General features: G+C 42.2%; 2 long non-coding RNA genes across 4 annotated transcripts in view; one reads left to right on the top strand and one right to left on the bottom strand.

The window, feature by feature from the left end:
* LOC113975780 overlaps positions 1-23887 on the bottom strand; it is a 211767-nt gene that overhangs the window by 173522 nt on the left and 14358 nt on the right. For both annotated transcript variants that reach the window (XR_003536916.1, XR_003536915.1), the window contains exon 2: positions 22936-23092. This is a non-coding gene — a long non-coding RNA (uncharacterized LOC113975780). The remainder of the gene's footprint in view (positions 1-22935; positions 23093-23887) is intronic.
* On the top strand, positions 1882-20566 carry LOC113975782. 2 transcript variants are annotated; one of them, XR_003536918.1, is made up of 3 exons: positions 1882-1980; positions 8560-8619; positions 20447-20566. It is a non-coding gene; the product is annotated as an uncharacterized LOC113975782 (long non-coding RNA). The 2 variants fall into 2 exon arrangements; XR_003536919.1 differs by lacking the exon at positions 20447-20566 and adding an exon at positions 9360-9504.

The following is a 23887-nucleotide window of genomic DNA, read 5'->3' on the forward strand; positions in this document are numbered from 1 at the left end:
TAGCTCAGCTGCAGCAAAGCCACACAAAGTTGGTCTGTTCGGCTGCCTTTGTGGCACTGTTGTATTTATTGAAGGCAGCAGCAGTTTGTTCTGTCCTTTCAGTTACTGTACGGGACCCGATCGGGGTGCAGATGGGACTACAAAGCAGCCCTTGTTGTCAGTAATGTGACTCACATGTCAGGCTCTTATTTGCTGTCAGTGGCTTTATTAAAGTCTACAGTTTCAGACCCTAGACCCTTGCCTATTGTATCCCCTGGCCCCAGAGATTCTCTTAGGGAGCGCTCACAATTACCAACTCTCTCACAAGAGCACACAAACACACTGAGCTGGCATAGCAACTGCGCACTCAGGGGTGATGCCCAGGCTAAAGCCAAGCTGGAGCACTTTTCATCTTTAAAACTAATACATTTACAGAAATGGACAGGATAGAGAAGAGACCATGTCTGGCATAGGATCTCTCCAACATCATCTGGTAACATACACATTCACTTACATACATTTATTCACATGTTCTGCACTAGGAAATATACTAATACTCAGACTCATGCTCACATATGCATTCATGGCTATGTTCTCCCCTACGGTAACATACACATTCACATACGTGCTTCACTCACATGCTTGTGCACCAGCATAGATGCGCAGGTGGACCAACATGTGCACATTGCACACCACACACAGTCACGTGGATAAGTCCCCCCATAGGTACTCACAGCCCTCAGTGTCACACAGGCAGGTACACTGACTCTCACCACTGCATTCTGACACTCAGCTATGCACAGCTCACAGTCTCACGTGGATGTATATATTCTCACAGACTCAGCAGGCACTAGTGTGGCTGCACAGTCACTGCTACACCCACATGAGAACTTCCACAAAGGCACTCACAATCTTTCACTTACAACTGCTTCAAGTAGAACAAAATTCCCATTTCAGATACTCAACTGAAGTTAAAGACTTGTTTCCTAAGCAAGTCTTCCTGTAAAGGCTCAGGCTCTGACCTCTACATAAATGAAGAACAATTTCTCTGACTTTACTAGACATTAGTGTTGCTGTGAACAGAATCCTCACTTCCTTCTGACATGAAATTACTCTTCAATGTCATGGTTCTTCCTCACCACCAAAGGGTTCTCTTTCTAACCTTAAACTAGAACGCAGGATACTTGCCACCAGTCCTGATACAGTGTACAAAGTCTGTCCCTCTGAATCACACAACTACAGAAAAAATCATGAAACAAGATATCAAAACTAGTAAAAACTGCTAGAATAAGAATGGAGAAAAACAGGACATAAGCAGCCAGGAAAAAATCTTGCATAACAAGAAAAAAACAACCAACCAAAAAAGCCAAACCAAAACCACACAAGTTTGAGAACAAGAATGCAAATGCTATGATAACAAAGGAGGACTGGCTTGGACTTCTGTATTGGATTAGACACAGTGTCTCACTGTTTCTGTTTAAGAGTCACTTCAGCAGCAGTGAAATAACCATCACAGATACACGTGCTATGCACCCCAAGTCAGAAAAGTCATATAAGCCCAAGCTTATTCTCATTTCTGTTCAAAAAGAGCTTATGCCTATGCTCAGCATTAAGAGCAAGCTAACTTCAATGAGGACCAAGGCCATGATTCCCTGCATAAGGCCCCATATTATAAAATGACCATGAGATAAATACATTTTTGTCCAGGCCACAGAACAGTCCTACTGAGTCCTCTTTAAGTGACTTAAGCACAAATTCTACACAAGCCTCGATTCCACATAGCCATGACAAAACTCATGAGCTATGATCTGCAGTGGCAAACCCGACCATCTGTAGGTTACAGAACTTGGATTCTGCACAAGGACTGTGATGTCGGAGCATTGGATTCTTCACACTCCAGCACAAACCATGTTAGCCAGCCACTTAAGTAGCTCTGAATGATTCACTAGCTTTGGTACTTTTTATTGCCTGCTGTCAAAATTCTGCGCTGTTTGTGTACTGGTGTGTGTTGATATATATAGCATTTTACCCAAAGAAAGGTGAATTTGAATGCTCAGGTGATGTCAAAAATGCTTTAGACATGAATGAAAGCTGTCATTTTAAATTTGCCCATTAATACTGCAATTGTCATTATTGTTGCAACCTTAATCTCACAAGAGAAATGTTTTACTGCAGAATTCACATAGGATATTTCAAACCAAAATACCCTGTATTTACAACTCTGGAAACAGATATGAAGAAAACAAATCCAGAAGAACAGATGTATTGATTAGTAAGGGCTCTGGATCTGCACAGATTTATTCCTGCAATTTATTTTATATGTCTAGGCAATTATTCTGAAATCAAACTAAACACATTAAAAAAAAATCTTTTCAGGATTGAAGGCAATAAATATATATCAAGTACCTGATATTTCAGAAAAGGTCTGTTTCTTAAAGAATCCAAGTCTGAGTTCCTAAAAAATACAAACTGTGTTCCAGAAGTAAACCCTAAAACAGGGAATATAGAGAAAACAGAACTGTACCAAAATACAAGATAAACCACCTTCAGGTGCTACAAGCCTATTTATTGCTATTTCATATCATATGGAGTGAACCACACAGACTGCACTGTTATAATACACAAGGATATTTTAAATCACCTAACTAACTACAGAAATACATCTATATATTTGATTCATATATATTTGTTTTCATTACAACAATACAAAGGCTGGTATTTCTGTTTCCTTCTGGAATTCTGCATACTTCAAAACAACCCTACTTGTCACAGGGCAAGCTACATAAGAGTGGGTCTGGACTAGTAGGAATGGCTCTGTATTTGTAGCAGCATTAAGGAAAATGCTGTATAATGTTTGTAAAAGGAAATCAAGGCTGACAATAAGTGCAAAATATCAATTAAAGTCATAAAGTTGTACAACTGCACCGTTTCTGTTAGATGATTTCAAACTGCTTTACAAACTATTCTTGTTCTGCTCTTGTTACATTAGATGGTAGCCCCAGTGAACTTGATCAGAAACCAATATCTCCCCAAGCTGGGCATAACAACAGTGCTTCCCCTACAGTCTATATCCCAGCTAGAGGCTATAATCTGACCATGCTAGAAGCTGCTTAAAAACTGTAGTATATTTAAACATAGTAGATCCTGAGATGCTGCATGCTTACTTCCATGCTGGTATACTTTCATCCCTGACTAAATAGTTTGATTACATGCTTTTATGTAAAGGCCTTTTAAGATCACTTTGATCCTATTTGTTTGACTTGCATAGTAGTTTGGCTGCACATCATATTCAGGTCATACCAAATTGTAACAGGAGCTAAAAACAGAGTATGAAGGAAGAGCCTCTAGATGATCCAAGACATAGATATAACTACGGAGTCCACATAACCACTAAGTTTTATAGCCATCACGTCTCTGACCTGGAAACTTGCTGTGCCTTTCTGCTATGTTACTGCACAGTTGACCTTCCTAGCCTACCTGTTAGTACACCTCCCCTCCCTTCATACCTCTCTGCTTTTTCTTTCTTTAACACAGCAATCAGAAGCTACTTGTCTTCCCTCTCAAGGACTTCACTGCTACCTATACTCAACACCTCTTATTTTAGGCAAGAAAAGAAAGTCCTGCCTCTTACCCACCTCTACTCCCATACCCACTGTTAATTGCTGGATGTTCAAATCCATGTCCTTGTGCCCCCTCCCAGGTTTGCCCTTCATGAAGGAACAGAGCTCCTTTTAGCTGCCCTTGTTTCACTGGTCTCCACCAAAAGCCCACCTGCAAGGTCCTTTATAATGACATTTTCAAAAAACTTCATCCCATTTGTTTATGGCTCTTTCAGACAACCTCCATACATTGCCCAAGCCATGTCTTATTCTCATCATCTGTTCTTTTATCTTACAGCTCCCCTCTGATTCTATGGAGCAAAGACTGCCTTTTCTTCTCTGTTTTCTGCAGCTATTCAAGCAAAACATCAAGAGTTAAGGGAATCACCTTGGAAATAAGGAGGATACTACTGCTGATTTCTTACTCTGATCTTTCACTTGGTAGCCTTTGCTTCCCTCTGTTGTAATGGATCTGCTTACCTACGAGAGCATTTGCCACACATGCAAAGTGTTATGAATAAAAGATCAGGTCCTACAGGTCTGATTGAGTTTATAATCAAGCAAAATTCCCTCTACCATCAGAGAGCACCCCAGTGTGGGATTTAATCCCAACAATCACACCCAGATTATTATTCCAGATAATCAGGCTGCCTATTTGGATTCCCTGGCCCCACTGTCACCATGCAGTCAGACCAGACCAGCAGACTACAAATGCTGGTGTACAAAGCCCCTTGGGGTAACTATCTGACCATCTCTGGTGGTAAGTAGGCATAACACCAAAGGCCATCAGCCTGTTACAACCTCTACAAAAAAGCTCCATCTTCTAGCTCAGGAATTAAAAGGTCCAAGACTGAACACTGGCAGCTGGCAACACATCCTCAGTACAGCATTGTATCAGCTGCATTAAACTGTGTTTGTGGAAGTGCAAGAACTGCAGGATATTGAAGTGACTGGGAAAATATAACAGCATTTCCCCTAATTCAGGCACATGGCCCAATCCTGTAGATATTTCGCCTTAAGGGTTTTTATCTACTGACATGGCTTAGAACTGTGCTGGCTCTCTCTTCAACTTTCTGTCTGCTGGCCCTGCTTGCTAGATAAATAGCTATACTCATATAGAAAAACCTGCACTAATAAAAACGTAGACAGCCAGAAATCTGCTGCCAACAAGCAAAATATCCTATATTTCACTGCTCTGCCATGGGAGAGTCATATCTCACTGAACAAATATTCATTCCCAAACACTGTGCTAATGCATAAAAGTCTCCAACATATCTTAGAAAAATTATGGAAAAACAAGGCAGTCCAAGCTTCAGATCCTCTCTGCTGTTTTGCCTCTCCTCTTTTCTACTCATACACTTGAGACCATTTGAAGAGATGATGATTTTGGATTTTTCCATGGGCTTTTGTTTTTTAACTCTTCCCTCTCTACAAATAGGTCAAGTGGATCAGTATTTTGGCTTGAGGTTTTTTGTTTGGGTTTTTTTGGGGGGGGGTGTTGTTTGTTTGTTTGGGTTTGGTTCGGTTCAGATTTCGGGTGTTTTTTTTATTTGTTTGGTTTCGGTTTTTTTTGTCGGTTGTTGCTTTGGGGGATTTTTAGCCAAGTTCAATCAGAAGCAGAAGCACTGGCTTCTCTGGTGTCAGTTATAATCATTTGCCCAGGTCATAATCTCCTGTCTTAGACTGCTAGAGCTCTAAAGCATGCAGTCATCTTTTGTTTGTTCTGCATTCGTATGTTGCCTAGCACAGCAATCCCTTCATAGGTAATATGGATCCTTGGCATTCCAGAAATACAAACATATGCTAGCAAGTGAGGCTTGCAGCAGTGAATGAGTGGGTTCCCTGATTTAAGTCAGCAAAATTAGAAATTTTTCCCCAAGTCATGCTTGGCCTTAAAGCTTCTCTGGGACTGTGTTTTGTGACTGCAAGGCCTTAAGCACAAGGACATCCCTCAGTATAAATGAATACTTGGAAACAATTAAACTCCTGGATTGTCAAGAATCAAGAGGCCGCCTCTGTCAAATAAATAATGAAGCCAGGGCCTTACATAATTTTTATAGCTTGGGGCAAACAAAAACTCTTTTTTTAGAATGACTAAATTGCAAGGCAACTATATTCCTAAATTCCTTTTCTGATTTATATCAAATAGATAATTCTTCTCTGCTTACTCACTGAAACATTTGTGTAATTCTACTGCAAACTCTTAAGCAACTTCCATCTTCTAGGCCAGCAGAGGCTACATCTCTTAAGAAGAGTCTCTCAGTATTTATTGATGACACAGTCATATTATGCATTAGTTCTCATAATTCAGGATGACTGTGTGCTTTGAGATTCTTCAGAATGACAGGCACTACACTGGTAATTAGTTATTATATGGCAGACAGCATTTTTTGAGAGATACTGACCCAAACATTGCTTCTTTAGGCTTCACTATCTGGAAAGCATAAGCAAATAAAGGAAGTAAAATATTTCTTAAAAAGCAAGCATTACTATTCTTTCAGTTTCAAAACTCATGCTCCTGGCTGCACAGAGCTTTGGTAGGTGTCATTGTGGTAAATAAAAAATTAAAAAATAAAAAAAGTACGTAGAGGACTACTTGGTATATAAGAAAAGAGAAGGAATGCGACATTGCCAGGATTAGAAAAGGACATACACTGCTTACCTGTACCTGCCTCACCTCTTCACTGGGGCCCTACAGAGCTCAAGCTCCACTTGAACATGGCTGTCAGGGACCACTGTATGACACAATGTCCCCGGAACTAGTCTTCATCTTATCCCAGCCTGTGTATGCAGCTGACATTTATATATTTTGGGTAGCATTAAGAAGGTTGATTCTAGCTTCTGTAGCTATCTGTGTATAGCAAATAGGATAGAGACTAATCTTGGATACATTAAAAGTAATAATGTAAATACCATTGCTGGGAAAGAATCAAAAAGGACCTTCTCATGATTCAGTTTTTCTAGTTGGAGTTAAGGATGAAAATCAAGTTCTCTTCCAGTCCCAAGCAAACATAATTCCACTAAGAAACACGTTTCACATCAACAAACGCTAATAGAAAATGTTCCCCACTGCTCACATGAAACTGTTATGCAGATGAAACATGTTTCCTGCCAATAACGACGAGTTACCTGCAGTTAAAACAGCAGCTAATCAGCTTTACTCACCATTAACGTGAAATGAACACGATGCTAAGTCTACAAAATGTTGGATCAAAACAGCCATGGTGGTAAGTTGGCTATATCAAGTGAGGGGTCCTTATCACGTTCTCTAAGCACTGCATAAGCACAAGTCTTTGAAGACTGCTTTGCTACACTAAGGCATCACTGTCGGAAGATGCTTATTCGTAGTATGAGGCAAGAAAAGCGTTATCTGTGGCTTTCACTTGCTCTCCAACTTTAACGTGCATTTTCTTTTATTTTACCTTCAAGTAGCACCACCTTCTCACAGGGTTGCCCTATCCAAAACACGATGGTGACCAACAGCCTTTCCCACTCAAGCCTGACTGCCTACTTGAAAACCAAGTGGAAGTCACATCAATCCTCAAAAGCGAACAAGCAAAATAATGTCCAGTTCAGTTTCTTAGTTCAGTATTTTCGTCCAAAATTCACGTACATCAGGTGGCATTTTGTCAAGAAAGATGACATTTAATCACAAAAATTAACAGTAGGAGTCCTCTGTAAAATCCAATTCCAGTGTCCCAAGTTCCTTCTTTGGCCATTCATGTCACAAATGTAATCAGCAGCACTGGAATAGGTCATCATCTGACATGCCAATGCCACTACATTTGATATTGAATTAAAAATAGGGATACTTGCAGTTGTTCCTTCAACTCCTCCAAGCACCATGACTCCCACTTTATTCTCCAGCTGCTATTCCCACGTGCTAGCTCACACCCTCTGGCTAGAATAAAACATACACAAGCCTAGCAGAGGCACGGGATATAGCCAACAGAACATTTTGTTCATAGATCATTCTCAATTTTTACTCAACAAGGCTATACACACACTTTGCTATAAAAGTAAAAGGATCCTTTAGGCCTCAAAGTAGCATTATGTACTTTCTATTGTAAAGATCTGTATGTACCAGACCAGAACTATCAGCTGGCATAAATCAGCATCAACTTCTCTTGAATACATAGAAATTAAGTTATTTATTCACCACTCAAGGTGTGAAATCACTTATTTTTAGAAAACTGAATTTCCAGTTCTCTGTAGTCAAATCACTGAATACACAGATTATCTGTACACTCAGACAGCTTGGGTTAAGTAGGGTCATATCTCAGGCGCAAGGCTCTCCCTTGACCATGCAAACACAGCACTCTGGTGTCAGTAGACTCAAATGTCTTATTCTTCATTTTGAAGCAAGGGAAAAATGTTTGGTCTGTAGTAAAGTCTGGCATTTTTGTTAGGAACAAGATTAAAGAGATGTGGACAGAGAGCTGGATACTTGCTGAATTCTGCAGAATAAGATAAGGCTAGAACAAGTAGATTCACGTTGTCTGGTGGCAATGACAGTATAGTGTATAATGCTAGTATGTTTGGGATTTGAGTTACAAGTAGGGACGGCAGGATCTGAAGAACTAAATTTATTACTGACCTCCATCAGACCTGTAGAGGAAAGCCAAGGTCTGATACCACTAGATGAGAATGCCAAATTCTGGGTTTCTAAGCTGTCATCAAAAGTAGGATTAGAGTTGGGGATAGAGTCTGGAACAAGAGAGATTAGAGGGGCAAATTAATTGTCTAAATCTTTAAGACTGACAAAAGTGGATGAAAGTTAGTGTTGCTACAGTCAAATATTTATTCTTTATTTTCCACTGATGGCAAGTGTCTGGGCAGAGGTCAAAGCAGGGTTAGGATTACAATTAGGCTCTAGCTTAGCATTCCAGAAACGAGGCTCTGCTAAACAATTTTTGTTGCTCAATTCTGCCAAACCTGCTCAGGGATAAGTAGATTAAAATGTATCATTTTTAATTGTCAGACAGAATGGGGTTACTGAGCCATGATCAACGCTGGAGCCGGAATGGCATCATTGCTTGAGGTAAGATAAGTGGCAAAATCAGTATCAGCATATTTAAACATCTTCCGATTAACTTTTGGACATAACTGAATTTCTAGGCCATCACTCGTGCCAGGAATAAAGTGAGGACTAAAACTAAGATTCAGTGTACAGTTCTGTGCAGTCAGGCTTACTCATGAATTCTGTCCAGCCTGCGGTAGGATTGCAGCCTGCCTCAGTGGATTTGAATTTTTCATAGTCAGTGTTCAAAGATCAACAGGTTCTTTAGCCATAAATGATACTGCAAGTAGCCGACATTTATGGTTTGGGACAGGAGAGTTCATTGCAGAACTCTCACAGGTCCTCAGTGGTAAGATAAAAGGCTGATAAGCTTCAAATACATGTTTAATTTCTGGGCAGCATTATATCCCTGTGTTACAATGATCAGTAAGGTTATGGCTTGAATTGGTTGCAGGATGATGGGAGGTTTTGGTACTTATTTTTCTGGTCCTTGGAAAAAAGTTAAGGGTAGCTGTCATAATGTTTAAATATGTTATGCTGAATTGTTAGGAAGCCATGGCTACCTTGGCTCTGGACAACCCTAGGGTTATAGATGGCATTAGGGTTTGGATCTGGAGTTGAAGGCCATGCAGAGACAAGTTTATTGCTACATTTTTCTGGATTCATAGATAAAAAAGAAGAGCCAGTATCAGTAAATCCATACACCGCATCCCTAAATTTCAAACACAACCGAATTCCCACACTATCATAAAATCTTTTAGGTTGGAAAAGACCTTTAAGATCATCAAGTCTTGCCTATTCTATCAGATATTCACCAGTGTTTGGGAAATCTTCAGAAGTGGACTTTGGACAGGCAGCTGTGCAAAACGAGCCTTGTGACAGAAACATCAGTGGTATACTGCTTCAGTATGTTTAGCCTGAGAAAGTAAAAATGAGTGGTGATGTCAGAAGATTTGACTATCTAAGCCTAATTTCCAAGCCACGCAGGCTATGAAAAACACTACAGTAGGTTTCATGTGTATTACTGTTTGGGATAGGATGCTCAGCAGTGGACAGGAAAATACCAAATTCTGCCTTGTCTGCTGTGGCAATATCACAGTGAAATATGGAAATCTGTCTTAAAAACCAAACCTATAAACAAAAAACCAAACCCTGCCTTCTTCTGCTCCCAGTGCCAATCATTTTGTTGTATTTGCCAAAATTTCTACCATTTTCTTTGGAGATGCATTTCTGTTTACTCATTTCATCTCCACCTTAGCAACCACTTCACAAAGCCACTTGTCTTTACAATATAAACATATGTTTATGCCACTGTATTATTTTCTTCAGTGTACAGTTGTTGAATTTGACACTTTGTGAAGGTCTTGTGAAGGTTTAACACACTTCACTGTGAAGAGGCATTGGAGGACAGATCTATGCAGGGATCAGTAACAGTCTGGTTTACCTCTAGTGTAAACCTTGCCTTGTTGAGACGTAGAACTCATTTTTGCCTTGCACCCTAAGCTTTGTTGGGTTTCAGGTTAGGCTTTTCCTCCTGAGCGACTTGCCCGTGGTGCAGTAACGGGACCGAGAGTCAGCGCGGGTTTGGGGTCTGGGCATGGCGCACGCCCTGCCCGGGCTGAGCCGGCGCCGGGCTCACCGCACCTGCCTGCGGGCGGACAGCGGGCTGCCTTCCGCACCCCGCGGCTCCATCCCCTCATCCATCCCTCCCTGGCTCCGGGATCCCAGGCGGCTCCTCCGCCTCAAACCGCGGCCTGCGGCGCCCTCTGCTGCCCGCGGGGCCCGGCCCCGACGGGCCCCTCCCCGCCGGGCGGACAGCGATGCTCTGCGCCGAGCAGCCCTACTCAGAAAAGGGTCAGGGTACCCCCAAATTGCCTGCGTCCCCCCCCATCCGCAGTGCCCCTAACAGTGCTAAAGTTTGCATGCAAAACCCCACCTGGCCCCATTTCACCACATGCACATTCATTTCTATTCCTTTTCATTCTTCACAGAACATGTTATAATCTTTGATCATCATTTGTTTAAATTGTATAAGTAATCTGCCCGGTTTTAATAGGATTTTTCTATGAATCGGCAACAAACCATGAAATGTGATATTTTCACCATGACCGACCCAGGAAATTAGTCAACTTTGTCCTTGATTTACATGGGACCTGGCCAACTCCTCACACATCACAGTGGCAGCAGCTCACTGCCTGCTCCCCCTACATTTCACATTTCCATTCTTTCTTTCTTTCCTTCCTCTTTATAAGCAGGGTTATATATACCACAGATGCCCAGACTTGCCATCCATAAACAGAGCCTGAATTTAGCAATATCTCCATGGATGCCCAATGATTGGCACTGGGAGCAGAAAAAGGCAGATTGGAGAAAAGCATCAGAGATTTATTATTATTGTTAAACACAATACATGTGGGAGAACTTGTTCTCAGCTTTTTATTCTGATCTTTTTGAGGGAAATAACACCATTTCTTCAAGTTTTACATAGCCAGTATAAGAACAGCAAACTTCCTCAAAAGAAAGCTAAGATTCTCAGTTATAATAATTTATTCTAGGAGCTGGGGCTTACAGGAAAAAAGCAATTGCTGTAGTACTCAAAATAAAATGGCCAGGCTTTGAAATGTTGAGCTACTTTAGGGGCAATGTCTGTTAGAGCCAATCCTTCCATCTGTCCATCCATCCATCCACCTGACTGTTTTGCTTTATTTTAATTAATGTCCAATTTCTATCCTAGTCTATATGAAAATCACTTTTATTTCATTGTAATTTCAGGGTTTGGTCTTGTTTTGTTCATCCCATTATTTGACAGTGTGTGCACACACAAGCTTTTAATAGAAAATGAAGTTGCAAGGCAGTAATTTGGCATCAAGGCTGCAATGCAAAAATACCCAGCATGATCCCTGGGTGACAAGTCACTTGGGTGACAAGTTCCTCAGCTTGGGCACACAAGTTCCATCCTTCCCATGGGGACAGATTTCCAGTTTCCTTGCAATTCAGTTCTTCTGGAGACTATGGCTGTATGGAGAAAGGTGATCTTCCAAATGCTCAAGGCTCACGAGCTACTTTCCAGATATGTGAAGACACTGGAAGGCAGAGGGGACAAACACAGCCTGCAAGAGTCTACTGCCAGCTATTTAAATAGGTGAGAGAAAGAAGAAAGCAGTGTTTCAACCGCATCCCCAGGCAGCTGCAGGACAGACAGCACATCTATGTTGAGAGAACATGGGGACACATTGCCACTTGGCTCAGTAGTGCTCAGCCTCTGCAATCCCACCCCGACAGGCATCCTGTGTGAACAGGCAAAGGCCAAGAATGTCAGCAGCTGCAACAGGTAAATATCACCACATTACAGAATATACCACAATTATATTCAAAGTTTTATCCCATCTACCCATACAGGCATGGTCCCTGTGTGCATGTTCACACATAGCATTTGTTCTGGATTCCCCAGGGCAGTGTCTAAGCCATTATGGCAGCTATATCTGTGATCTGGTAGATAGCTCACACAGCACTGGGGGAGTCAGGGTTCTGGGCCACCTTTGTTCCTAAGCCACCTTCTGATACCAAATAATCCATTTCCCCTCACTGCCTATTTCAGGTTTAAATCTCCTGCAGATGGGAGCTCTCTCACTGCATGCATGTTTGTTACACAGCAAGGCAAGGACGGGCCTTCAGCTGGCTCTTGGGGTGCTCCTCTTGTCCCTGAGCTTTTCTTGTCTCACCCTGAAAACTCACCATATCCCACATCATCAACTAAACCAAGAGAGCTGCTGTCCTTTCCTTCCTATGCTCGGCCTCAGCTCCTCGGGGCAGCTAGATTCTCTGTCCTGGAGGCATTTATGCCCGACTTTCCAATCCAGGCCTCCCTGCCCCCACATCCCGTACTCCCCAGTACGTCACCCCTCTCCACTCCCTGGCCTGTGAACAGCCCCTAAGGTTAGGTTTTATATTTCTTACCCACTGGCCCCTCCACTCCCACCAAGTCAAACTTCAACCAAACAAAAAAGAAAACAGAGGGAGAGAAAGGAAGAAAGAAAGGCCCCAAGAGGCTCCCGGTCGTTCCAATCAGGTCACTGTTTCCATACCAATTAGGACAGATGCAAAGCACATTATTAAAAATAGGTCTGCAGACCCATCTATGTTGATTATTGTCCTCCGTTTCCGTCCCCAGCCAACTCCGTTAATTAATAAAGAAACTGCCAGAGAAGGAGGGGGAGAAAGGGTGGCAGGGATTCCCCTGACTGGAGCCTCCTGTTCAGAGAGTTCAAGAGAGAAATTGGACACTTGAGCCTCTCTGCCATTTTCCATTGTGTGTGTTTTTCCTAATGAATGGTTTAGTGATGCAGGGCTGGAAGTCAGCTTTACCCCACCCCCACTAACTACCATCCATCATTAAGTGACCCAGTAAGAGGTATTTAGTACTTAACCCTCTCTAGAAGAAGTCAGATTGTTGTGTGGCTGGCTTTTCCCTCTCCAACCACCCCTTCACTCCTCATCTGTTTGTCTGCCTCTGAAAACATCTCTGCACTTTTTGGAGGGGATTGTTCTTCCTCAGAGGAACCCTAGAAAGAAACAGCAGTAGCCACCCCATAGCCAGCCTTTTTACAGAAGAGGAAGCACTCGTGGTGGAAAACCAGGCATGAGATCCTGGCTTTGTTGACATTGTCGAGGCCAGGATTTCGCTCTCACAACAGTAAAACCGTCTGCCTCTGAGAGGGCAAAGAAGTTGATGGAGAGATGGCCCTGTAATCTGTGCAAGAGATGTTGCTGATCAATATACATGTTGGTGATTTGCAAGAGGAGAAAGAATACATAGTCAGTAAAAGTCAAGGAGGGCTGTGAGAAACATAAGTGATAGATAATACTTGCAACAGAGAGCACGCTTGTCTCCTTCCAATTCTGCTAGCCCTGCAGGACTCTTCTCCAGCCAAAACTAATTTATCTTCATAACCCTTCCTCAAAAAGCAGGACAGTGTTATTAGTGCCATTTTGACAGTGGGGAAACTGAGTCAAGGACAAACTAACCTGACCAAATCATTAAATGAGTCAGACAGAGCTAAAAATGGAACTGTGCAGTCCAAGGTTTCTCAGCCAGTGTGCCTTTGCTTTAAAGCGAAAGTTAGGGGGAGGCAGAGAGGTTAAATGAACCATTATCATAATTAGACTTGATGAAAGCAAATCTGGGGTTTGGCCCAAGATGGCAGATCACGTTTACCTTGAATGAATGTATGTCAGTGTGTCTCCTAAAAATTCTCTATTAAAATGCCCTCGTGAGCTCTGAACCTGTGAGGTAGAAGTCCCAGATATAATTTAGAGTGCAAAAGGCCCTGCATGATCTTGGTCACATCACTTATCTCTAATGACCTCTAAAGGCTCTCTCCATCTCTAAAACAAGGGCTGTCACACCTATTTGGACTGTAAGCTATTTTTTGCAGGGTCTGTTTCTTACTAACACACTTTTACAACACTCACTTATGTGATATTGGGAACTGCTGATACTTCTGGAAAAAGAACAGCCACAAACTGCAGCCATCTCTGCACCTCTGAGCTGACAGGCAGAACACATTCACAAGCACAAGCAGGAAGGAAAACTGTAAAGCATAAGCAAAACACCCACCTGCAGATGCCAGCAAGGCTGTTCATCTGCAGACTGACTGCAATTTCCAATTAAATACCAAGTTACTTTCACACAGTCTGTTCTTTCGTTAGACTGAAGGGTTTTGTTTTCCTTTTCCTGAGTCACTCTTTACTAGAGACTTTCCACATCACATGTTTTATTTTTCACAAGGGCTCTAATGCACTGAATAATAAAAACTCATGTCATGAGTCCAGAAAATCCACTGCAGGCTTCAAAAATACACACACACCAAAAAAAAAAAAAAAAGGCTTGCATAGAAAAGAAGTTTGGGTTTTTTTCAGCCTAATAATTTTTATTACATCCCACCACCCTGCAAATTGAATTGCTGGAAACATCAGGTGATTGATCTAACACTGAGGTGTGATAACACGCTTTCCTACACAACAGAACTGAAATTCTACTGTAGTATCAGGCCTGCTATCATGGAGGGAGGAGGTCACAAACACAGAACTCCTTAGTCTGATATCCCCATTTCTGTAAGGATCACTAGTAATTCAAGATGCCAATAATTGACAGCCAGCATAGATACATTTCAAGTTCACCAGAGAAAATCCATATATTATCAGAAATAAGGCACTCCTAGAAATACAGAGCATCACAAAGATGCCTAAAGGGGAAAGAGGTCTGGGAGCTGACTGTTCCAATGGGCTGTATACTGGAAGCGAAATCCACCTGCGTATAATGAGACACTGTGTACATAGGTAATAAATGAAACAAAAGCTACAGGAGGTGTTATGTGGCAAGAAACAGTCTTTTGATCCTACTATACTAGGAACACTGTATTTTCATAATTTTGGTTTCTGTAGAGTACAAAATACATGTGAGGCTGGCTACTTCATCTTCAATAACTACAAGGGAAATGTGCCAGCTTGGCCTGCACACCTGTGACTGAACCAAAGATACCTAGAATTAGAAATAGGACCTGTGTTCTCCACAGGTCAAGCCCAGAGAGAAAAAAAAAATCTCTAATGCAGAGGGGCCACAGAAACATGGGCTCAGAAACAGAAACTGTCCCACCTGAAACATCTCAGCATTCAGCAACTACCTTTCGCTCCTCAAACTTTTGAATCTGGACACTGGGAGCAAAGAATGTATCTGACCCACTCCCTCACCACTGGCTTGCTGTATCATGCCAATACAGAGAACACTCTTTTCCTTTTTCTCCTTCCCATGACTAGAGCCCTTGTACTGCAAGTGGGATACACACGTAGAGTTTTTGTTGGCTGTCCACAAGGAGCAGGACAATCAGAACCTTTCCTTCCTTGGGAAAACTTTGTCTTTCGTGTCATTTTTCCTGAAGGTGAGGCTCAGAGTAACCCAAATATGACCTTAAACGAGTCAATGGGACACCCCATCAGCTGGAGAAATGGCATCATCCTGCCTCACATTTATCTCATGGAGCCAATTTCAGAGGCACTTCATTTCTGAAGCACTTTTAGGCCTTGGTACAATTTACGCAGGGCACACTCTGCTCTCCAGCTAAGCAAACATTGTTTTGTTTTCTTTAGCCCTTGAGAGCTCTTGCCTCCAGCATCCCCCCAAGGGGAAAGGAGTAGAGCCTCTTGTGTCGGTTGAGTGCTCACATGAGAGGCTGGTAAAGCAAGTGGTCCCTCTTGGCTCATGTACAGAGGAAACACAATCCATGATGCAGCACTAGATGACGAGCTTATCCTGGACCTGGACCTGCTCACTGTCTGTTTGCTCCCCTCCTCCTTTACCAATTTGTGAGCAAGTCTCTGACCCAATTGGAACAAACCCTTCAGCAGATGCTTCTCTAACTTCCTGAGAGGCATGTTGGTGGCTCCTTAGATGAGGCTGAGAGCATCCAAGTGAGTCTAAAGCATGCAGGAGGGCCCTTCAACCACAGAGAGCTCATCCATCCTCCAGCTGCTAAATAAATATAAGCAGCAGTGACAGAAAATCAGCACTCCACAAAATTGTTTATGGGATTTGCCAGAAAAACTTAATACCAGCAAGAGCAATGTAGAGCTGAGGGGGAAGGAGACTATTAGTAAAGGGCAAGGGATTGCTGGGAGTGACCAACGGTATTACCAGGCAAACCAGTGCTGAAGGGGCAAAAGCTGGCATGAGAAGAGATTTGATAATATTGAATTTGCCTCTTCTCTGTCAGCAATTTGTACACCAGCCACCAAAGAGACTGATGATGGGAAATAGTGAGAGTGCTAGAAAACAAATAAAATAGCCAAAGCCAATACAAATAGAGACTATTCATACTTCATCTAAGGTAGATCTGGTTAGTGCTGCATTCCAGAGCAAGAAAAGCCACAGCAGGAGAAAAGTCAAGTTGAAGAACTAGTCAGCATCTAGTCCAATGACTAGCACCACCACAACAAAAACAAACAGCTTCAGGTCTAACTCAGAAAGGATGTGAACTGTGTTCAGTGAGATACAGGTAGAGCTGAACATGTCTTCATTCCCAAGATGCTCCTTGCTTAGCACATAGAAGAGGCAAGATGATCAAACATACAGCCCATTATCTGCTATTTAGCATGTAAATAGTTATTCAGTAGAGATTTCTCATCTTCTGTGAGTTTGCCCTTCCTTCAGTCCACCAACTTCTATAGCCTTTGGTGTACAGTGCAAGTCTACTGCTTTGTCATCCAGAATATTTGATTATTTATAAAAAGTGGAAGACTGTCACCAAAAGCAATTTAAGAAGCCACACCATGGAAATATCCAACAGCCGAGCATTTATGGCCTGCATCCAGTTTTGAGTCCTGTATTCATACAGCGAGCGCAGAACTAAACAAGGGCATATATATATATATATACATATATATATGAACTATACATAAAGATAGGTATATCTCTCTCTCCAGGCAAGAGGCAAGTGCCTACCTGCCAGACTAGACATCCCACCCTGCTCTTCAGCACTTCTCACCCACTAGCTTACAAAGCTCCCCATTACCATGTACCTACATCTACATGTGCCCATATTTAACTCAGATGCCTGGATTTCACTGCAACAAGCTGCCTGGAAACCTAGAAGTGCCAGCTCTAAGCTCTTTTGTAGATTCCGCCCCTAAACTCTGTGTTTTGTTTTCCCATCTCTGAAATAGGAATAAGCAGCAAAGAAAGATGGTGAAATGCTCAGGTACTGTTATAATGCAATGAAATTGAGTAATTGAGCTACCAAGTGTAAGAAGGGAAAAATCAAAATCTCTATAAAAGCAGTTGGAGGAAAAATATTTCCTGATTATTCAACCATACCACAGCCTTTGCAGTGTACAGTCAAATCCCAGTTATATTCTCTCCAGCACTGCCTCTGCCATATACACAGAACTACACAGTTCCCCACGCTACCCTAGTGAAATTTCAATGATAAGACAAAATAGATGGGAAACCAGAAGGTTTACTGAATGAAACATTATGACATTGACTCATGACTCATTTTAGTCCATAGAAATCTCTGAAGGCAGCTGCTTTCCCAACATATGCATGTTTTCACGGAATCCGATGCCCCCAGCACATGCTGTCCTGTGTCTCAAGAATATTCATTCCTAGCTTCTTAATATAGTTTGAAAAATCCAATCCCTTTCTCTTCATAGTATATACACGAAACATATGAACAAAGTTGACCTTGCAGTTATGTCCTGGATAGGATTGACTTCAGAGCCCTGATTCAGACACCCTGTGTAATAGCAGGCAGATGATCAAGTTTCAAAGCTCCTCAGAGTTAACAGAGATCCTACTATTGTTTCAGTGGTCTTTGAATGAGATTCCTAAGTGGTTTTTTCCACTCAATCTGCACTGTGTATTTACACTGTAAGCTCCCCAAGGCAGAGACTGTTTCTCATTTAACTGTGCCTTTTGTCACAACTAAGATTTAAGTGACACTCTAACAATTATGCCCTGGTCCTGCTACAGCATGACTTGGGGATTGGGAAGGGACCAAAATTTCAAAGAGAGAGATAGAAGTCTAGTGCTCTAAGATCTAATTCCTGTGCTCAGAGCATCAGATCCATAATGCCCAAAAGAAATCTGGGCTTGACATTGCTGCTCAGAAACTTCAGGAAAGACCCGGAAGTGTCTAATGTCAAAACTTGCAGGACACAAGAATACAGTGGCCTTTGATTACTGTTGATTACAATGCTGATTCACTGCTCAAACCATAGTCCAGCCCTTGGAGGAAAACAATTTTTGATCCAGCATCTGCATCTTTCCTCTTTGCTCTTGCCAAAAGCACGTGCAGTATCCAAGGAGAATGAGCTCCAGAACACATCACTACCAAGTTTATTTTAAGTAAACATGACTTCCTTCCTGTCCCAGTATTATACCTTTTCCTCCAGAATTTTCCCTGCCTTTTTGCTCTCCTTCTCACAAATATCCCCACAAACACAGGTCCTAAAGTACTGCCAGGAGACATGAGGCTCAGTAAAGCATGGCCCACACAGCAAAGCCCCTGAATGACTCCTAGGCTTCATGCCACCAGCACCTGCCCCTGTGGCCCTAGCAAAGCTGGTGACATAAAAGCTGGAACATCCCCTAAATCTTCACTAATTATCCCAACAGACTTCAATGTCCTCCAAGAACCATGTGAAGGATCTTCCTAATTACTAGCCAGACAATGGAGAGTGGAGTCGGGTCCCTGGGATCCTCCAGCCTGCCAGCCCCAGCCATGCATGTTCCTGTTTGGCCTCTGGGGCTGACTGCTCCATATGGAGACCACCACCCCACACTTCCTCTCTTCCATCTCCACCCAGCTCCCTCCCTGCCCCCATCACCACCACCCCCAGCATGTGGATTTTATGAATGAAACTTTCTGACAGTTATGGGGTTGGCAGAGGCCTATTCAGCAAGCTGGGGAATGTGTGAACACCAGGCTTCATTAGAGACTTCTCCCAGTCAGCTGATAGCTCATTAACTTAAAGTGGCCTCTTGTTTTAAAACCTCAGAGACCAGGAGGTGGAGTGTAGAGAAGGGGGGGATGGTTCTCATTGTTCCTCTTGCCTCTCTCCCCCTCTGCCCCCTGTGAGATTAGGCGCCCTTGGAGGGGAGAGAGAGAGGCTAAAACAACTTTAATTAGTTATTTTCAAAGATTTTCTCCCCCTTTCTTCCTTTTTTTGTGTGTGTGTGGAGCAGGGGGGGTCTCTCAGCTGGGTTTTTCTGCATGGAGGAGCTCACGTCATTATGCTTAAATCCAGCTCCTCCGTCCTTTGTCTCCTGGCCAACAATAGAAGAAGGCTTGTAAAAAGCTCCTTCCAAAACTCCTGGAGACTGTCTGAAAAGGAAGATGGGGTGAGGACTCCTCTCTTTCCTCCCTCAGTCACAAAAGTGACAGTCTGGTGCCTGTGCCAGCAGCTTTCCTGTGTTAGAAGCTAGTACTGGGGTAAGTAGGGCAAACAGAGTGCTGATTCCTAAACTGCTGCTGTGTCAGATGAAAAGTGGAGCCCAGACTCACTTCACAAAGTGTCTGGTAGTAACTGTTCTCTGTGTGGATTTAAGGTCAGGGTGGAGCTCTGGACATTGAGGTCAGTCTTAGGACTTTATCCCAAGAGCTAATCCTCTTCTTTCTTTTAAAGAGATCATAAAATAAGTGCAGCAATAGGACAAACCCTCCTTCATGACTCCACTTTTGAAGAACCTGAAATAAACAACTAAATTGCCATTATTGTCACCCATAGGGAAATTGGTTGAGACCAGCACATTTATTTCTTATAGGCAACCAAACTACAAATGACAATGGCTTTTAGCATCTTATGCTAGATGGAATTTAGCAGAATAGAGAAGGTGTTATCCCCTCAGTTGTGGTATAAGGACCAACAACAACAACAAAACAAAAAAAAACCCCAAACCTCAAACAAACAAAAAATCCAAAGAAAAGAGTCTTTGTTCCTTGCTAGCACCAAAGCCCAGAACAGTACCCTAGAAGAGCAGTTGCTACAGTGCCAACCTCCAGCTTCTCTTACAGTTCTTCTTTCAGTATTGCAAAGAAACATTTCTTTCCATAGCTTCTCTTTGGGCCCATACACAAAAGAGATGTGTCTCTGAAGATGAGTTGAAATTCCCATGAGTAGATGAGTTCATGTGTGAGGCAGAAAAATCAACCATGAATTATGGTTTAACCAGTACATTTATACACTCTGTAAATCACACTTAACCGTATATCCTTTGCCTATTTAAATCAGGAGTTCCCAAGAATCTGGACTAATAGACTGATAGCTCTCAAACTTTATTCCTACATTCCAGCACAGATGCAAGAACTGAGGTGTTGGTGGATGTTGCAGCTGAAGGGTATTCCAAGGAGTAGGTGCAAATTGCCTGCCATGGCTTCATGAATCAGATTCAATAGCAACAGTTCTGACTACAGGCTTTTCAGGGTAAGGATTTCTACTGCAGTTTAAGTACTTAGTACCTGATTTGGTCAGCTTTCTTACATGAAACTGAACAGCTTTTGCAAGTTTTTAGAAACAAGGACCATCACTCCCTTCTACCCTCTGCAAAATCAGAGCATAAACATGTTCCCTTTCAAGTCCATGGCATTCAACTACTGCCATTCTGAGGAAACAGAGGGTAGGATTTTGCCCCTGTTTAAACACTGACAAGCCAAGCAGAGGGGTTTGGAGTCATTTGTGCTGTGATCCTGTCAGTTCTCATAAGTGAGCCTGGCTGGCTCACTGCTCCGCAGTCCTCCAAGGAGCTGTGCCGAGTGCCGCAGTGCTGCTAACGCAGTGCGCTGGTGTTCCCAGCCGGCTGTCAGAGCCACCACCTGCAGGACTTATAGACTTTCCACTAAAGCTGTAAACCAAAGGTTCTTGCAACATTTTTGTTGCAAGACTTTACTAGACTGATCTTTTTGGCAGTGGTTGTAAGGATGACAACTTTTTCTGTCTGTTGCATCCCTCCTCTTCTATTTTTCCTGTCCTAATTTGACCCCCATGGTTTGTGGGGATTTCTAAAAGTTAAACATCTCCAATATCTCATCCTGTAAGTGACTGTATTTTGAAAGTGGTAAACATGATTCTTATGAACCAATAAGAGTCAGAATCATATTCTATCACCAGTTGTCTAATGAGCCTGGCATTTTTGAATTAAATAAACTCTGCAAGTATTACTTTTTATTGTGCTTTCATTAAAGCAAAGCAGTTCCTTCCCTTGCTGATTGCAAGGATTTTAAAACATAGATTCATTTGCATTTGTGAGAATTTCTTATTCTCTGCCCTCTACATCGAAGAATGCACTACATTTTGTGATGAGTCACATCAATTTTCATTTGCCACGAACTGGCTGTCCAAATGTTTCCAGGCAAGGCCACTCCCCAGATTTTGTTACATCATTCTTGAATTTAAAACAACAAAGCTTTCAAGCTCTTTGCTGCAGTTACCACCAGAAATGTCTGTACTCATCAAAATATTGGGTTTTCCCCCCAGGAAAGCTTAAAGATTACTCACAGAACACTCACTAGTAGAATGAAGCAAAATTTACAATAAGAAGAAAGCAAAGATAGCACTACTATAAAGGTAAACAGAAAGGAGGGAGTGCTACAATACTGTTTTGTTTATCCCTCACTGATACAGAAGCATACCAACATCACAACACACCGAGCACTACCCATCTACAGTTAAAAGATAAGCTTAAGAGAAGCTTGAATATGGGTTGAGTTCCAGCCTATGGATCTAAAACCAGAAGCCTGCACAGAAAAGCTTAACAGAGACAAGAGTAGCTCATCAACCAAGATTGTGGCTCACTGACCAGAAAGGGACGCTGCACCAGGCAAGTCTACGTTAGACCAGACAGAAAAGAATGAAAGAAGGACCTGTCATCTTCCTCACTTTACAACTGGATAATGCAAAGACACAGTATGTTATCCCATGATCAAAACGCACATTTGTAACAGAACCAGAAATAAAAGCTACGTTGCCTGCCTACCACCCCAGAGACTTCATTACAAAAAATAAAATAAAATCTTGCAATAAAGAAAACAGAACAAGGTGGAAAAAGGGCCTGATTTTCAGGCCAGCAGATATAGTGACATTATTTCAACCTACAAACTTTGTCTACTCTATATACTTAGAGTGTCACAATTGCGTCAAAATACTGTTTCATTGAAAAACTGCATTCACCACCACTTTTGGAACATTTTCCATTACAAAATGGATGCTGGGCAGAATCTGCATAGCTGTATGACAGCTCCTATGAGGCTAGCAGTTAGAAAAGACTGAGCAAAAGATGGATCAGAGGATAGCAACCACAGCAGCAGCAGTAGGCAGCAGCAGTTTTGTGCATAGCAGTGGCATTCAAATAGAAATTTTCCAAAGACATACAGCACTGACATTTTAAACTTCTTTCCCAGCATGAAGGCTGCATCATGACATGATCCAAATTTAACCTCGATAGGCTCTATGCTGCCACAGCTGGGATGCTCCCAGTACCCAAGGTAGCTAATGCAGGCTTTGCTGAATTGATTTATTTCTTGGCACCAGTCAGAAGCCCAAAGCACCTTTTACTTCTCAGTCTAATGCACAATTCTTGCTATATGGAAGGAAGGCATAGGGTGTTATATTACTGTAGAGAGACTTTAGCCAAAATGAGGACCAACTCTCTAGCTGGATGCATACATAGGAAGAAACACTTCTTTCTCAAAAAGTTTGTGATAAGAGTGGAATAAACAGGAAAAGTCTAGACAAATGAAGAGGTTAAACAACTTGCCAAGATTGCCAGGCAGGACAATGTTATACCTTGGATAGGGCTTGGTTTCCTGGTGTTTCTACTTCTATATTAAGGTGTGCACGAACTACTTGCTCACTTGAAGATCTTTTTCCTTTTTTCTTGTACAGGACCATGGGTCACAATCATCTCTTCCATGCACATGGAACAGACTCCACGATTAGCACACTGCAACATCAAAGGCTGTGTATTATTGTTATGTGTGTTATGCCAGATAAATTCACCTAGGTACCAGTAGCTTCCTTAAGGCATGTTCAGGGGAAACAACCTAAACATCTCCTACCAGCATCTCCCAGGACACTAGACTTCACTATAAGCACTTCATTTTTCTCCTCCAACTTTTCAATTTCAAATCCCAAGTAACAGGATATGAAGAAGAGGAAGCAAATTTAACAGCTGAACCAAAATGAGTGGTCTTGTACGAGCTGTTAACTGTCCTGTCACTTGTTAAGGCTACAAGTATTTGGTTTTTAGTTCTCTGCTTTCACTGAAGCTTTGAAAGTGTCCCAGTAGATGCTGGTCTTAGGTTTACAGATACTGTCCCACTCGTCTAAATAGGAATTTTAGGGCACTGAGTATTGTAGCTGCCTTTTTTCTTTTATACCAAGATATAACAAAATCTCTATCTTTTTCCCCCTCCCCTCTCATTCAGTGATGCCCAAAAAATAAGCATAGTACCAATCAGCATGAATCCTTCTCCATCAGACAGTGCAATGGGTTCATAAACCCTAAAGATTTAAAAGGATATCTCATCCCAGAACTGGCTGGAGAAGGAAGATGCTCTGCTCAGTGGAGCATCTCCTGGCTGGTGGAAAATGACTTGCATTCTCTGTACCCAAAACTACATGAGGATGAACTTTTGACTTCAACCCCTGCCAGCACTGAAGAACTTAAAACTTCTTTGTCTTCTCTCCTTGTAAAACAATCCCTTTTTACTGTGATGTCTGTGTGAAGGTGGCAACT

This window comes from Neopelma chrysocephalum, unplaced genomic scaffold (genome assembly GCF_003984885.1).
Source record: "Neopelma chrysocephalum unplaced genomic scaffold, ASM398488v2 Primary Assembly neopelma1_143, whole genome shotgun sequence".
In the NCBI taxonomy this organism is placed as follows: Eukaryota; Metazoa; Chordata; class Aves; order Passeriformes; family Pipridae; genus Neopelma; species Neopelma chrysocephalum.